Source organism: Nicotiana tabacum, chromosome 11 (assembly GCF_000715075.1).
Source record: "Nicotiana tabacum cultivar K326 chromosome 11, ASM71507v2, whole genome shotgun sequence".
In the NCBI taxonomy this organism is placed as follows: domain Eukaryota; kingdom Viridiplantae; phylum Streptophyta; class Magnoliopsida; order Solanales; family Solanaceae; genus Nicotiana; species Nicotiana tabacum.
Genome location: NC_134090.1, coordinates 54,675,862 through 54,695,328, shown reverse-complemented (window position 1 = coordinate 54,695,328; position 19,467 = coordinate 54,675,862).

Genomic DNA, 19,467 nt, shown 5'->3' with positions numbered 1-19,467 from the left:
TTATTTTTGGATAACTCCATGATTATGCCTATTGATGTGTCCTGTTAAGCCTAATTGATTAACTGATTGTTCTCTTTGCCTTATTTGTGAACTCTTAACTTCCATTACCTTATTTGCTTTTTTATACTCAATGCTATATGAGTCTCACTTTGTTTTTAAACACATACGCACATATACAGAGAAAAGCACAAAAAGGTTCTTGCTCTTATATTCTCCATCACAATCTTCCTATTCTTTGTTTGTTGTACTGTCTAGATGGCTGAAAGTCAAGGCTAGACCTTTGGATCCTATTTGCTTCACTTTCCTATTGCTATCTCTTAACTGGTATGTCTCCACTTCTGCTATCATTCAAATTTTTATGTGATCAAATCCGTGTGCTTCATATCATCGGCATGTATATTTCTAGACCTATGTGTTTCATGTTATTACTCTTAATCAACATGCCTACTTCCATGTAATTAAACCTAGATGATTTATGTTTTCAGTATATCAGCATGTCTACTTCTATCTAATTAGATCCATGTGCTTAATGTTTATTGATCTTAATCAACATATCAACTTCTGTTTAATCTAACCTATGTGTTTCCTGCTTTCAGCGTGTCTACATGTTTGCTTCTATGTAAATTAGACCTATGTCTACTTGTTTCTCAACTAGCATGCTTTCTGTCCAGTTTTAAGTGTTCACCCCCCTAGCAGGTTCTTTAAAGGGTTTTCTGGTGTGAGCATTGACCGGGGTCCCTGAGGCCCTTGGGAACTTTGACGCACCAGAAGACCATTGGGTGTACTATGAGAATATTGGCATGTTTCAGACTTAGTTGAAGGCCTGGCTTCCAGGTTTAATTTTGGGCCTATCCAGGCTCCCTATAGTATAGTGATTTCATTCTGTAATTCATTTATATTTGGTTTGTAATAATATTTCTTTGTAAATAGATATTGGGGTTATTAGTGAAACTGGGAGGGATTCTTATATATATGTCTTTGTTGGGAACGGGTAGAAATCATGCATATAGGTTGTCGCAATGCTTGTTTACTTACGTGCATTAGAAACCATGCCTATAGGAATCATCTAATTCTTTAAATCCAGAATTTTCATCTTTCGCATCATTAGAAAACCTGCTTCTAAGTTGTTTCTCAATTTTACATCGATAATCATGTCTTCAAAACCTTCATGTGTGCATTAGAAATCATGTTTCTAGGAATTTCCTTGTTGAGTCCGCTTGGCAATTGATTGATGCTTTAATCGCCTAAAAATCATGCCTATAAGGTTTTAAATCAGGTCATGCATTTAGATACCATGCTTATAAGGTTTTAAATCCGTTCCTGTATTTAGATACCATGCCTATAAGGTTTTAAAGTCAGCTTCTCCACTTTGAACTCATGCCAATAGAATTTCAACATGTTTCAGCATTTAGAAACCATACCTATAAAAGTTAAAGATAAAATCTGCCTGTTAAGACTAGCATCTGGTTTATAGTTTAGATATCATGTCCATAGGTTTCTCCCCGATCATCACTTAGGCAAGCCTATAGGTCAATCAAATTATGGGTCTAAAACTGTGATGGTTTGTTTGAAATTTGCTCAGATTCAGGGAGTAATAAAATCAGTAAGCAAATTGATTAGGTATTTGTTGACGTACTTTAATAACTACTGTCTATTCTTTTTATGCTCATTTAGGTATCCTGCATATAGGAATCTTAAAATTTTAAAACTGTTTGTTTGAGGCGTGCAATTGTTTGTCTATTTGTGGAGGTAAATATGAGCCCTTAATTGCATCTTTATGTGATAGTCCTACAAGACTTTTTGGTTTGTCGCTTAGTTTTATCCTTTTTAAAACAACATAGGTGAGTCTAGAACTTTCTTAAATAGGGTCCTAAACACCTCCAGGGCCACAGGCAAGGGACGGGTAATGCACGTATAAGGCACGTACTGGATACTATTAGAATGCTTAGGTAACAATAATTAAGGAGAGGGTAATCGGGTAATAAAGGATATGATGACCTGTGCGCTAATGTTATGTGTAGCACCCCAACTTGGGGACGATTACCAAGTATTGCACAGAAGTGATCCTATAGGCTAATAAACGTAGGACCCCTTTTATCCCCGTTTGAATAATCTCTATTTGTTTAAATTGCTTTGTTTGCTTATAAGACTAATTCACCTAATTCGAGTTTGGCCGGGACCAACCCTTGTGGACCTCGAGGGTGCCTAACACCTTCCCATCAAGGTTATTTTGAGCCCTTACCCAATCTCTAGTAATGTAAACCGGTTTATAAGTTATTTGCTTTAGGTGCCCTAACGCTCCTTAAATCCGTTAGGTGGTGACTCTTCAAATTCCATACATAATTCCCAAAAGAAAATGAGTTGTCCCAAAAAATGTCTAAACCCGGACTAAGCGAGGAAAAAGAGGGTGCGACGGGCCCAACCTAGTTTGATATCGAATTCCAAGTTTGATGTCGAATTACAACCTATTGTTGGGACGACTATGGATACATGTAGCTGGGGCAGTGTCTTCTACTCTGCACCAGGTTGTGAAGTTTAAGTGGAATCATCAGGAGGTGATCATTCATAGAGATGGAAGCAACCCTATCTGCACCAACCAGACCATTCCAATCATCAAAAATAAGAGGAAATTGGGAGGAGAAACATACCACCACATTGAGTGGGTAAACGCAATTGAGAAGGATCGGTGGTAGAGCAATAAGATAGAAAGCATATTGTTGTGGATGAGATATGAACTAGGAAGGGGTCTTGGTTGAAAGCTTCAGGGGATCATAGAACCCATACGACCACAATATCATGGCATGACCTTTGGGCTCGAGTATGAATCTACCGTGCAAGAATATCAGGATTGGACACCGCTCAGGCACACCAAATACTATCCGTTGGAACAACCCAGACCACCATTGCACCAGACATTCCGTCGGACTGACATGATGTGGCAATCCGAGGAAGATGAGATTTTAGCCGGTATGAGGAAGTTATTTCTAGACAAGGAAGACATGGACTGCAGTGCAATTTTAGAGAAGGAGAAGGAGGAAGACCTTACTATTCAGACATTGGGAGAATAAGTTGTTCTCAAGAATTAAACCGCTGCACCATCCCAGGCTCGCCAAGTACCTAGGTAGCCTAGCAGAATTAGCATGACTTGTTTTTAAATTATTTTTTAAGTATTTAAGACATTTTTAGTATTTTGTTTTGATATAATCACTCGAGCCATCGAGTAGTACCTGTTGACAGTTTTAATCTATATTGATGCATTATTACTTTTGTATTTATTATCATCTTTCTACATTCTTTCAGCATAATTATTACATATCCTAATGATCCTACAACTGTGATGTGTAATGAGAAAATGCAACATCAGGAAAGTGACTCAAAAGATATGGAAAATAATATAATACCTAAGGAAATTATCAAAGAAATAGAGAATTTTGAAATCAAACCAAAGTCTAACTTGGAGGAAATTGAGGCAGTTAACTTAGGGGATTCTGAAATAGTTAAAGAAACTCGCATAAGCCTATATCTATCACCGTCAGAGAAGGAAGAGTATATTAGGTTTCAAAAGGAATATGAGGATATTTTCGCATGGTACTACGATGATATGACTGGGTTAAGCACATCCATAGTAGCTCACAAGCTACCTACCAATCCTATATGCCCGCCGGTAAAGCAGAAGCTTAGAAAGTTCAAGCCAGATATGAGTCTGAAGATAAAGGAGAAGGTTACCAAGAAAATCAAAGTCAAGGTTCTTCGAGTGGTCGAATACCCGACCTGGTTAGCCAACATTGTGCCAGTTATGAAGAAAGATGGGAAAGCCAGAGTATGTTTTGACTATCGAGATATGAATAGAGAAAGTCCTAAGGATGATTTCCCGTTGCCCAATATACACAAACTAATTGACAACTGCGCCAAGAATGAACTCCAATCTTTCGTGGATTGTTTCGCAGGATACCACCAATTTGGACAGACAAAGAGAATGCCGAAAAGACGGCCTTTATCACACTATGTGGGATATATTGTTACAAAATAATGTTATTTGGTTTAACGAATTATGGGGCCACCTACATGAGGGCCATCACAACTATCTTCCATGATATGATACACAAGGAAATAGAGGTGTATGTGGATGATATTATCATCAAATCCAATAGGGTTCAGACCATATAGGATACCTGAAAAGGTTTTTTGACCAACTTCGAGAATACAATTTGAAGTCGAACACCACAAAATGTGCCTTCAGAGTCCCTACTAGGAAGTTGCTAGGTTTCATCGTCATCCGACATGGTATTGAGCTAGACCCTTCAAAATCAAAGCTATCCAGGACTTGCCACCGCCAAAGAACAAGAAGGATGTGATGATTTTTCTAGGATGCCTCAATTATATCAGTAGCTTTATAGCATAATCAATGGTGATATATGAGTCGATCTTCAAAATGTCGAGGAAAGATGTTGTGATGAGCTGGACTGAAGAATGCCAGAATGCCTTCAACAAAATCAAGGAGTATTTATCTAAACCACCCGTGTTGGTCCCGCCAGAACCAGGAAGACCTCTGTTGCTCTATCTATCCGTGTTGGATGGAGCCATTGATTGCGTTATGGGGCAACATGATTAAACTGGGAGGAAAGAGATGGCGATATATTATTTGAGCAAGAAGTTCACACCTTACGAGGCCCAGTACTCTCTATTGGAATACACCTATTGTGCTTTGACATGGATAGCCCAGAAGTTGAGACATTATTTATGTGTGTACACCACATATCCCATATCAAGGATGGATCCACTAAAAATATCTTTCAGAAACCTATGCCCACATGTAAGTTAGATAAGTGGCAGATATTACTAAGTGAGTTCGACATACTTTATGTGAATCAGAAGACAGTCAAGGGGCAAGCACTAGCCGATCACTAGGTAGAGAACCCCGTAGACGGAGAATACAAACCTTTGAAGATGTATTTTCCTGACAAGGAAGTGTCAATTATATGTGAAGATATTACTGAAATGTATGACGGTTAGAGGATGTTTTTCGACGGAGCAGCAAACATTAAGGGAGTGGTAATTTGAGTTATCTTGGTATTAGAGACCGGTCAACATTATCCGGTATCCGCAAAGCTCAGATTCCCATGCACCAATAACATGGCAAAATATGAGGCTTGTATCTTAGGACTCAGACTGGCCATCAATATGAATGTTTAGGAGTTGCTGGTGATCGGAGATTCGAATCTATTGGTACACCGAGTATTAGGAGAATGGGCCACCAAGAAAACTAAAATATTGCCATACTTGCATTGTGTACAAGAGTTTATCAAGAGGTTCACAAAGATAGAATTCAAATATATTCCAAGGATTCAGAATGAGTTCACAAATGCATTAGCCACCTTGTCTTCCATGATATAACATCTAGACAAGAATTTCATTGATTCTATCCCAATAGGAATTCATAAGCAGACAACTTATTGTGTTGATGTTGAAGAAGCGTTTGACGAAAATCCATGGTTCCACGATATAAAGTAATACTTGGAGAGAGGAGAATGCCTAGAGAATGCTACACATATTCAAAAGTGCACGCTTCTATGATTGGCAAACCATTTCTTTCAGAATGGAGGAATTTTGTATAGAAAGACTCCTGATTTGGGATTGTTGCGATGTGTCAATGCCAAGGAGGCATCTAGATTGCTCGAAGAAATACATGTGGTAACTTGCGTACCTCACATGAACGGTTTCTTTTTGGCAAAGAAGATATTAAGAGCAGGGTATTTTTGGATGAAAATAGAGACAAACTGCATCAAATATGTTCAAAAGTGTCACCAATGTTAGATACATGCTGATATGATACGAGTGCTGCCCAATGAACTCAATACAACGGGTTCACCCTGGCCTTTATTTGCATGGGGAATGGATGTCATCGGACCAATTGAATTCGCTGCTTCAAATGGACACAGGTTCATTTGGTGGCTATAGACTAATTCACAAAATGGGATGAAACTGCTTCCCTTAAGGCTATGACTAAGAAGGTCATAACAGATTTTGTCCGGGATCGCATTGTTTGTCGATTTAGAGTACCTGATTCGATTAGTACTGACAATGTCGCCAATCTCGATAGTGATCTGATGAATTCTATGTGTGAAATATTCAAAATCAAGCATCAGAATTCTACAGCATACAGGCCGCAAATGAATGGAGCTGTAGAAGCCACCAACAAAAACATCAATAAGATATTGAGAAAAATGGTGGACAACTATAAGCAATGGCACGAGAAGCTACCTTTTTTTGCTCGGGTATCGCACCACAGTTTGAACGTCAACTAGGGTAACTCCCTATCTACTAGTCTACGATACTGAAGCTTTTATTCCCGCCGAAGTGGAGATTCCCTCCTTAAGAATCATACAAGAAGCCGAGCTTAGTGACATGGAATGGATACAGAATTGGTATGAACTGGATCTCATTGATGATAAGAGAATAAACGCAGTGTGTCACGGTCAATTTACCAGAACAGTATGGCAAGGGCTTTTAACAAAAAGGTTAGATCGAGGCAATTGGTGCTGCAACGGATCTTCTGGTATCAGGATGAAGCAAAGAGGAAATTCTCATCCAATTGGCAAGGCCCTTACATGGTTCACCGAGTACTGACAAGAGGAGCACTTATACTTGCAGAGATGGATGGAGAAATATGGCTAAAACCTATCAACCCGGATGCAGTCAAGAGATATTATGTTTAAGATTATGTTTGCACTTTCTATTTGATGTAACCAGAACTACGCTTGACTTGATTCCTATTTAAGAGGGGATATGTTGGGAATCCTGTGGGTTCGGTCATATCATAGTAAAATTTTCACCCCCCCTATATGGTTAGAAACTAGGGAAAGATTCCGCGTTTGTCAGATCTTATTACCTCAAGGATCGCCAAGAAGTGCATCGCCAGAAGTATGCATATAAAGTGGAGTAGAATTTTGAGGAGGGTCCTTAAAATTCCGAGTTGAGGAGGTTGCAATATCTCAAAATCATGTCACAGTCTCTGATTTGAACATTATTTATGCATTATCACATATTTTGAACAGACTGCATTTTTATATAAACGATTTATCACAAATGCATATTTTTTGAAAATTTCATTTTTTCCTGTAGTAGCTAGATGTTACCCAGGGCGACTCAAACAAGACCTCAAGACAAGGAGAATAGACGAAACGAAGAATCGAAGGCACGAACCAACCGTCCCCCTTAAAACTCACGATTTCTCTTTGGATGCAGGCATGAGGGACATAACAAACATGTCCACAAGCATGTACATACAACAAGATCAATATCTTCACACCGAAAGAAGTCGCCAAACAAAAATATGACAAGATAAGAATCACTTTTCCCTCTTACATTTTATCATTGCTCTTCTTACATAAGGCTAAGCACTGCCTTTCTCTGTATGAGACTAAGCATTGTTTCCACTCCTTGTATAGCACTAAACACTGCTCCCACCATTACATAAGGCTAAGCATTATTTTTCCTTGCATGAGACTAAGCACTGTCTCCATTCCTGGCATAGGGCTAAACACTACCCTTACCATTGCATAAGGCTAAGCACTGCCTTTCTTTGCATGAGACTAATCATTGTCTCCATATTTTGCATGAGGTTAAACATTGCCTCCATTATTTCACAAGGCTAAGAACTGCCTTTCTTTGCATGAGACTAAGCATTGTCTCTGCTACACTGCATGAGGCTAAGCACTGCCTCCATTATTGCGTAAGGCTAAGCACTGCCTTCCCTGGCATGAGACTAAGCACTGTCTCTGCTACACTGCATGAGGCTAAGAAATGCCTCCAGTATTGCGTAAGGCTAAGCACTGCCTTCCTTTGTATAAGACTAAGAACTGTCTTCATCCTTTGCATGAGGCTAAGTGTCACGCCCTGAACCTAGGGGCGAGACCGGCACCCGGTACCTCACCTATCCTTGCGTACCAACTTGCGACTAAGGGACTCTAAACATATGATGTCATTCTTTGGTCATGAGTCATATTGCAAGACAACTACGAATGCTGATTTAATATCAATATAAAGCTGGGCCGACAAGGCCGTCATAATTAATATAGCTGACAAACCAACCAAATATGCATACAAGGCCTACAAGCCCAACATATTGCACTAACTAACAGGATATGTCTACAAGCCTCTACTGATGGATATACTGTGATCGGAATAGGACCCCGAGCTACGCATAACATATATACATATATACACAAGATGTATATAAAGCTCTAGACCCGGCAACTCTGAAGGGCATAGAGCTTACCGATCAAGCTAAACTCGGGCAGCACCTAATAAGGAGGTCTACCCTCCTGTCTGTCTGAACCTGCATGCATGAAATGCAGTGCTCCTAGAAAAAGTACATCGGTACGAAATAATGTACCGATTATGTAAGGCAATATACTGAAAGCTGAAATTGAACTGATAATATAATAACTAAAAGTAGTTAGGAGTCAAAGATAATCTGTAGATATGCTCACCTGCTGATACCGACTCAACTCTCTCAATATAGTAAGTAAAATAGTTGTCTGGGCTTATAAGACGCGGTATATATATAACTGATCTACCGTAGTAGGCTCTCTCATAGGCGCTAGACCATACTAGGCTCTATATCTCAGCCAACTGGGCTCGCTCATAGGCGCTCGGCCATTATAGGTTCGATATAAAACTTACCATCTGATCAGAGGTTGCCCAATAGGGGTCTGCCCATCAATTATAGCTCGATCTTAGTGAAAATATTGAAATACTATATATATAGACTCTCTGCTCTCTTGACTGGAAGAAGACAATACTCAATTGTATATGAGATCCTGATAAGGGAGAATGCTCTAACTTATGAGATTAGGATAATGTATATAAATTCGGGAGTATGAACTTCTCTTTATGTCTCGTTATCAAACATGCGTAATTACGAGATCATGCCAAAATGAAGGAAGGGCTTAGCCTTAACATACCTGAGCCGATTCTCTTGACAATCCTTCCAACACATGTCAATTGCGAGAACATGTAATGGCGGATCGAAGTAGGGAAAAATCCGTATGATGTTCTTGAGAAACATTGTACCGTGCTCTCTTAGAATTGCAAATCTCATTGCTATTAAGCAGTCTAACATTGTATGAAAATTTTGCCCAAAATTCGTTACTTTGCTTAATTCTAATTCACGTTGCTTTGTGAATTAGAAGTCTTAGAGATTCTTGGGGGAATGCCGAAATAATTCGGCTACAAGTCGTGGTGTGAGAAAGATGCCTAAAGGGGGAGTGCCCTGGCCTTTGGATTTATTCACAGAACAGTTGCTTTGATGGCAAGGAGAGTAATAAAGTATTCGGAAGACATAGGTTATGAAAATGATAAGTGCATCAGTCAATATTTGAGGACGAATGTTCCAAAGAGGGGAATGATGTTACACCCCATGTGTTCGTATGTGAAAATACTCCATAAGTAAATTGATGAAAGTTCGGAAAGGAGATGTTACATCCCGCATTTTCATACGTTAAAGTTTCGTCGTAAGTTAATCGACATAAGTTCGAGAAGGAAATTATTTTGAGATTATAAGTATTATGTGATTTCAAACAAGTGATAAGTAAATTCGTGAAGGTGAGAGGGTAAGCGAGTCGTAGAAAATAAGTTTCATCGAAGTTTGGAAATTGTGGATAAAAAATGATTTGAGCTATAATATCTGATATTTATGGACTAGTACCATACAAGGTACCACATGACGATGATAGTAAGGTGCATAAAGTGTGTTAAAAATGAGTAGTATTCTAACTAATTTGGGATAATTCTTAATTACGTAAATAATTAGTTAATTATTAGATTAGTGGTAATTAACTTAGTGGGGGATTAACAAAGTTAAGTAAGTTCTTGATAAACTTAAAGCCAAAAAAACGTGGAAGCAATGCTTGGTAAATTTAATGACTCTTGAATCATATGATAAGGTGTCACAGTTAAAGGAATGTGTGGCTTAGTCATCAAAAGTGTGGGGCCCACACATAAAGACTTAAAAACCTCTCAAAAATTCATTTTGTACTCTACAAAATTAATAACGGAGGCTTCATCAAGTTCATATAAGAATTGATATGTTAGCAACGTGAATTTTGATACAAAAATCATACGAGACTATGTAATATTATGGCAACGGGATTTTGCGATTCTAAGGGAGTACGGTGCAATCTTTCTCAAAGAATATCATACAGATTTTCCCCTACTTCGATTCGTTATTACATATTTTGTCGCAATCAACGTGTGTTGGAGAGATTGTCAATAGAATCAGCTCAGGTATGTTAAGGCTAAGCTCTTCCTTCATTTTGGCATGATCTCGTAATTACATGATTTTGATAACGAGATATAAAGAGAAATTTATATTCCTGAATTTATGTATATTTCCTAGTCTCATAAGTTACAATATTCTCCCTTATCGGGACATTACATCCAATTGAGTATTATTTTCTTCCAATCAAAAGAGCAGAGAGTCTATATATACAGTATTACAGTATTTTCACCACCATCGAGCTACAATCGATGGGCAGGCTCCTATTGGGCAACATCTGATCAGATGGTAAGTTATATACCGAGCCTACTATGGTCGAGCACCTATGAGAGAGCCCATAATGGTCGAGATACAGAGACTAGTATGGTCGAGCGCCTATGAGCGAGCCTACTACGGCCGAAGCAGTGATATATATATATATATATATATATATATATATATATATATATATATATATATAGGCCAGACATTTATTTAACTTACTATATTGAGAGAGTTGAGTCAGTATCAATAGGTGAACTTATCTTCAGATTATCTTTGACTCCCATTTACTTTCAGTTATTATATTATCAGTTTAGTTTTAGCTTTCAGTATATTGCCTTACATACTCGGTACATTATTTCGTACTGACGTCCCTTTTCTAGGGGTGTTGTATTTCATGCGTATAGGTTCAGACAGATAGATGGGTAGACCTCCTCATTAGGTGTTACCCGAGTTCAGTTTGATATGTAAGCTCCATGCCTTTCGAAGTTGTCGGGTCTATAGATTTATATACATCTTGTGTATATATGTATATATGTTATGAGTAGGTCGGGGCCCTGTTCCGATCACAGTATATCCATTGATAGAGGCTTGTAGACATATCATATCAGTTAGCGCAGTATTTTGGGCTTGTAGGCCTTTTATGTATATTTTGTTGGTTTGCCAGCCGTAGTAGTTATGATGGCCTTGTCGGCCCAGCTTTATATTGATGTTTAGTTAGCATTCGTCATTGCTTTGTAATGTGGCCCATGGACAAAGTATGACATTATATGTTCAGGGTACCTTAGTCACAAGTTGGTACGCAAGGATAAGTGAGGCACCGAGTGCCGGTCTCGCCCCCCAAGTTCGGGGCGTGACACCCAACCTCTCGCAACTCTAGTAAGGGGCGCAGGTGTCCAATCGTTAGATCTAGCTGTTCGTGTCCTCACCATCTGTGAGAGAAGAAATACAAGATTTAGAATTTCGAAGTCAACAAATTCACACGATAAGGAATCAAAGAAGTGAAGCTTTTCCTAACAGTTCCATACCCTCTCGAAAATAAGTACAAACGTCTCTGTACCGATCCGCGAGACTTTACTAAACCTACTTGTAACTCGTAACACCTATGAACCTAGAGTTCTGATACCAACTTGTCACGACCCCAATATCCCTCCGTAGGATGTCATGATGGCACCTAGTCTCTAAGACTAGGTAAGTCTAACATATATGCATAATATAATTGGGATAATGATAAAACTCTCAAATAACTCAGCAACTATAATAAAAGAACTCCGCAACTCAAAGAAACAAACTCCCAAAATTCGGTGAGATCAAATCACAAGCTCTACAAGAAAGTACCAAACATCTCTATACATCAGTATCTAATAAAGGGGGAAGAAAATGATATAAAACTAGATAGAGGGCGACTCGGCAAATATACCTTGAAATCTTCGAATCTGGACTCAACTCACTGGTGCCTGGGCTGGTAAGAAGTACCTGGATCTACACAAAAAGATGTGCAGAAGCGTAGCATGAGTACACCACAACGGTACCTAGTAAGTGTCAAGCCTAACCTCGGTATAGTAGTGACGAGGTTAGATCAAGGCCTTACTGGAATAAATAAGAAAAACTGAACAGGTATATGATAGTGTAATAATGATAAATAATGAAAATGAGATAATGAAGAGATATACCAAGAATAGCTATACTGAACTAAGGCAAATAAAGCATCACAGAAGGAAACAAAGAATATTATGCCAAGGAAACAAAGCAACCAGAACACAGTGATGTAATAGAGAAGTACCAACAAGAATCACTACTGAGGTACCGCCTCGTAGTCTCAAATTACAAAATAAATCAAAATCTTTCCTTATATCACCATGGGAGATTTGCATTTAGTTTTAAAAATTATTGTTTCCCGAAATAACTTCCCGCATTTTAGCCTACCTTATCACACCATGTGACTTCAAGTGGTTCCCCTACTAGCAACACGCATATCAAGCCCACCCTATCTCACCACATGCGTTCCAACCCCAGGCCTTAAACCACCGCATGTGTATCATTATCACAATGTATCACAAATTGCACCTCAAGTGCCCAATATCACAACTTGCCAAAGAAGTCAACAAAATGGTGTTTTCACAATAAATAGCCCATGGCTCAACTACAATATGCAGAAGAATCTCAACAATAACAACCGAAAGTGAATAACTCAACAAGAATAGTATTTCACAACTTTACACTTTGCCTCAATATGAATCATGACCTTTATACTCAATAACAATGTCAGCAATAAGATATTCCAAGAAATTACAATTTCAAGTATGGAACTCAACGGTTAAATAGTGACTAAGGAATAGAGGAACCAATAATTTCAACTAGACATGTAAAGACAGTTAACAAGCAAGAGGTAAGACTAGTAAATCATGTGAAGGTAGACTAATGATGATGAGTATAACATATTATGGTAACTCAATTAAAGGCATGAAAGGAATCTACATAGTTAAAACCAGTCAATTACCACATTTAACCGGTGTATACACTTGTTACCTTGCGTACACAGCTTCCACATATCACTATTAACACAAAACAACCCAATCCTAAGGGGCAAATCCCTCACACAAAGTTAAGCAAGACACTTACCTCAAAACACGCTAACTCAATCTACTAGTAAGCCTTTTCCTCGATTATCCAACTCCGAACGACTCGAATCTAGCCAAAGCAACTTCATACTATAAATATAAACTATAGGAAACTATTCTGAACGATAAACTTACGATCTTTAAAGAAAATAAAAAGGTCAACTCAGAAAGTCAACCCCGGGCTCGCGTATCGGAACCCGACCAAAATTATAAAATCTGAATACCGACTCGATAACGAGTCCAAGCATACAAAAATTACTCAAATTCAACTCAAATCACTAATTAAATGATGAAAATAATAATGGATTCATGTAATATAGTCAAATACGGGTTAGAATCATAAACCCCAATGATTTTCTTGAAAAACTCTCGAAATTTTGCCACAAACCGAGATCTCTAGGTCCAAAAATAAAAATGAGATGAAACCCTCGACCTAAACTTTTTCTGCCCAGCAATTTCACATCTGCATGTGATGCCACACCTGCGAAAAATCCATCGCAGGTGCGGTTCCCACTAAGATCAGCAAATTCCGCTTCTGGGGATGAAATCACGCTCCTGCGCCATCGCACCTGCGAAGCATGGACGCATCTACGCACTATTGAAACCATCAAACAACATCGTTTCAATGAATCACAATCCAATTCAAGCCTATTGAAACCATGAACATCCGACTTTTAAAACTAATGTCGATTCATACCAAAACAATTCCAATTGACCTCAAATTTTGCACACAATTCATAAATACCATGATGGACCTATTCCAACTTTCGAAATCAGAATCCGACCCCGATATCAATTAAGTCAACTCCCGGTCAAACTTATCAACCTCCTAAAGCTTCAACTTTCTAACTTTTGCCAATTCAAGCCGAAACGATCTAGGACCTCCAAATCAATATTCGGACACGCTCTTAAGTCCAAAATTACCATACGAAGCTATTAGATCTGTCAAAACTCCATTCCGGAGTCGTCTACATAAAAGTCAAAATATAATCAACTCTTTCAACTTAACCCTCCAACTTAGGTACTATGTATCTTATTTCACTTCGAAACTCACCCGAACCAAAACCAAACACCCTCGGCAAGTCAATAACCACAATACAACATAGAGGATGTAATAAATAGGGGATCGAGGCTAAAATACTTAAAATAACCGGTCGGGTTGTTACAACTATCTGTATAGGGTAAAATAGGTCCATACTAAATATTTGAATGATAGAACGAGACGTGGAACAGGAGACAGACGGGAGAGAGACGAAATGGGTGAAAACCAGGACCGAGGACAACAACTTCGGTTGGCACCGGACAGACCTCGAAGGGAATATCATTAACAAGGGCAAATAAATATTTGTCACCAGATGACATTCAATGAAGAATATTCCTCTGTGTTGAATATATAATCTGCTATAGAAAATTTTGGCATTCATAGTCTGTCAGTTATATATTAATCAATGGCCTCCATTATTATCATTTAAGAGGGCTTGATCCTAGGACCTTGTTCTTTATGTATAACTATAAATAGTGACTTCAACAACCATTGTATGACACGAAAATTGTGACAAATTTCTGCTACACTACTCCAAGCAAAATATTACTTTGTTTTCTATCTAATACTTTGCAAATATAGGTGCAACATTTTGGAAGCTTTCTTAGGAAGTAAAAAAGAAAAATTACTCTTGTAATATACAAATTTGCAACAGAAGATGCAGTATTTAGATTTTGGTTTTGTTCTTATTTTGCTTTTTATAACCCATAGTCCTTCTAGGAAAGGGATTTTTAGTTATATGTACATCTCCAACACGTATCCGTCCTTTTTTTCTTCAGTATTGGCTGGCATACAATAAAACCAATCAAGAAACCACCAAGAAAAGAAAGAAAAAAGAGTAAAGTAGAAGTATAAATATTCTTATGAGTTGTTTTCAGAGAAATTCTGATTTGGAGAATATATATTTATTACAGGAATATTAATTAAAAGATGTTTATTTGCTCAAAAGTAGGGAGCAGGCACGTATATGAACAATGGACTGTTGTTTCTGAATCATAGAGAAATTATGATTTATCAAATGACAACTACAAGAATAAATGGGGTAAACATCAAAATGGTGGAAATTAACTCCAACCAATTACGCAATTTTTTACGCACAAAATATCTTTTTTATATTCTTCTCTTTTCTCTAGGTCAGTCGCTAATTTAAATATTTATTTTTATCTTATTTAATAAATATTTGGTTATATATTGACAATATATTATATTTTATATTTATAATTTTATTTTTGTGATGGTTATACTTTTTTATACATTTATAACTTATAATAAAATTAGTAATATATACGAAAATTAATTTATAAAAATTATGCACCAAAATTAAGATGTAAAACTAGTATTATGAAGATACTACATAAAAAATAATTAGGTATATCAGGGACCAAAATGAAAAAAGTAAAATTTATAATATATTAAATCAAAAGTGTTATATAATAAAAAATAATAATAAAATATTGATGAATAGTGTTACGTCAAATTGGAGCATCACTATTCACATACCAAAATGGTGTTGGGTTGGAGCACCAAAACACCAAATATAATATATTACACCAAAATATAATTTGGGGTATTATTTAGCTAGCATTTGGCCATAGATTCCCAAATTTATTTTGAAAAATCTGATTTGGGTGAAGTTTGGTTTGAAGATGAAAATGTGTTTGGACATCAGTTTTCAAAATATATTTCACTTTTTTTCTTTTTAAAAAAATATGAAACATGACTTGTACCCACAAGTTCTAAAAACTATCACAAATATCCAACAGTATATTCATCAATAACATTCATTATATTATTACAAACCATAGTACTGAACATAAATACATTTGGTACAAAAGTATCATTTTTATAATGAACTACGTAAGACACTATCAGATGACCGAGAAAACGAAGCAGTATTGTTACAAATAATAAATGGTGTGCTCTTTTATAAAATATAAAAGTTTAGGGCAATTTTTAAAAAATATAATAGTAATATTTTGGGTCAAAACCAGCTCTTGAGCTGATTATGGGATTTGAGTTTGGGGTTTTAGGAATTTGTCAAAATATGGATAAAATTTACGAACAAACATTTTTGTCAACAAAAACAAATAAATTTTGGCAAAATTCAGATTAGTGTAAGGTTGGAGATGGTCTAAGAAGAGGCACAAAACTAGTTTATCTATTTACTAAAAAAATCGAGCAGTAAACTTTAAAGTTGATGTTTTTTATTTAAGTACGAAAACTCTTATGTTATATTAAAACAACTTTTAAATTTAATGAAATAATATAATTACTCACGCATAACGTTTGCATTCAGTCAAATATTATATCAGTTGTATCATATTTTAATGGTCATCTATACTTAATAAATCTATGTCTGAGCTGATTAAATACGTCTAAGAAAATTAAACCAAAAAAAAAAAGAAATCATGCTTATTTCACATAATTTTATACTCCGTCACAACACATCAACATCTTCTATCATTCATAAATTATGAAAATAACAACGATTGCTAAATCAAAGAGATAAAAACAAAATGGATCATCACACACTATTTAAAATAGTTGTCCGGCCCTATAAGGCTCGGTATATATATATATATATATATATATATATATATATATATATATACACACACCGAGAGAGAGAGAATAAATTTACTTTTTTCAAATTTCAATCATCTCACACTATTTGAACCCAAATGAATAAATGGAATATGGAAATAACACCTAAACCACAATTTGTTGGCCCCTAAAAAAGGCGAACCCTTTATATTACATATGGGAAAATCCTTTTACAAATAAGTATATATAGTAGGAAAGGGAAAAAAAGAGGAGTGACCAAAAGCCAGCATCAAGCATGTTAGGTTGTATCTTTTGTAGGGAAAATATTCACAGAATTGTAACCTTCGCCATTATTTTGGTGCAGAATTTTCATTGTATAACTCTATGTATGTTCTTTGCTTTCACCTGTTTACAATAATTTCTCCTTCAACTTTCGTATTTAATTTGATTCCCATATGCATATAAGAGTTTACTTATTATTTCTTGTGAACATGTGACTTCACATGCTAGAATTATTCAATTGGCAAAGAAGATTCCACATGTCACAAAACAAAACCAGAGAATATATATGATGTTATTAATTTTCCATCTTAATAGCATTTCAAAAGAAAAATGGAAAATATATATAAGAACTCTTTTTCTCGAAAAAAGCTTAGCGTGATAACTTGATATTATGTTTGAATTATAATTCAGATTATATTTTAAAAAGAGATAATATATCATTAAATTTAGTTTTCTATTCAGATTGAAACTAAAAGGCCCTCGATTTGAAATATAAGCTGTAGCTCTTGGTTGGTCGGTGTGTTTTTATCCATTTCTTAAAGGCTGTCTGCCTATTTTCTACGAATTAATGATTCTACCCCAACCAAATTACTAATTATAAAATCCCAAATTGTTGTCCTATGCAATTGCGAGTTTGCTACTTCCTTTAAGTGCCATTAGTTTCAAACTCTGCAAAACAGTTTTCACAAACCAAGTTCTTATTTAATTTTGTAAAAAGTGTCTGTTTGATAATGTTTTTGCAAAAACCAAGTAGATTTTTTTGGAAGTTTCCAAGCTGATTATTCGTCAGGTATTGCAAATAATAAAAGAAAAAAGAACAAACTAAAAAACTCTTCAAACAAATACTTTTTTGCAAAATCTCAATTATTGAATTTGCAAAACTGTTTCTGCAGAGTTCGAAACAATAACGCCACATTGAATTCAAATATATTGAGTTGGTCAATGGTCAAATAGCGTCAAGTCTTAGCATAGTGGTGCTTATTAACAAAAAAAAAAGAAGTCTTAGCATAGTGGTAAATACCTACGTTCTTTTAGGAAAATTTCAATGCATAATACATGAGATTCTCATTAACACTGTTAGAAAAGGATAGAAAGTCGTACAACATGGAGCTATTCTTTCTTCTTTTTAAGCTATTGATACTATGATCAAACGAATAATATTAGAGCGTTCTTTTTTCATGCTTCTTCAATTATTCATGGAATATTTGGAAAGGTAGGGTTACAGCGAGGAAAAGACCACTTCCTCTAAATTACATATTAAAGTGTGAACATGTAAAAAGATTGAAAAGACATCTTCACCCAACAAAACCCTAAAGGGATCGTTTGATTTGTGAAATTATAAAATGATTATAATGTGAGGATTATAAAACAACGACTAAATAATGACAAAATTATAATTAGTAAATACATTTTTATTGGTAGATATTTGATTTTTTGGACCAAAAAAAGGATATATGTGTGTGCGCGCGCGCACGTGTAGGATTTAGTTTTACGCGAAATAATGTAAAAATAGTACGGGCTAGTCATTTTTCGGACTGATCATTCAAAAATAGCCAGCGTTTGCAAAGTTATTGAAAAATAGCCACTATTTTGCTGCAACACGAAAAGTTCCAGCATAATATACTGGAAATCAATGCACCTGTGTATGAACTTCCAGCATATTATGCTGGAACTCCAACACGCAGAAAGTTCCAGTATTATATACTGGAGTTTCAGGGTATTATACTGGAATTCCAATATATTACACTGTTGTATTTTTCCAGATTTTGAACATTATTTTCGTTCAGATTATCTTTACATGAAAAGTGGCTAAATTTCAATTACTTTTGAAACTGTGGCTATTTTTGAATGACCACTTCTAAATCTGCCTATTTTTGAATTTTTCCCAATAAATTTGGATAAACTTTTATTTTCAAATTTAACCTAGAATTTCTTAAAAGATCCTGAGAAAAAGGCTAATATTTTATTTTGAGATTAGTAATCCCCAAATTATTATCCCCATAGAGTGTGGTATCATAATTGTACTACAATTGTGGAGAAATTCTGGGATAGCTTATAAAAACATATTTCAATCAAATACAAAATACAATAATATACATCTATTATCCCGAGATTATTATCATTTATCCTCGTGGGAAACGAACCTTAAGTGAAAAGAATAAATCTAAGATCCCAAAAAGTGGCACGATTTTGGAATGGAAATTTTTGGTAGCTAGCTAGCCATGTTGTATTGTTCCTTTGGGTATAGTATGAAGTAGGCGTGGCAAATTAAAATGGTTAAAAAAAAACAGTTAACCACCCATATTATTAATTAAAAAATGGGTTGGATAATGAACCTTTTAAAAAACGGGTCAAATATGGATAAGGGTCATATTATCCATTTAGAAAATGGATAACCAATGAGTAACCAATGGATAACCAATGGGTCTAACTTTTAC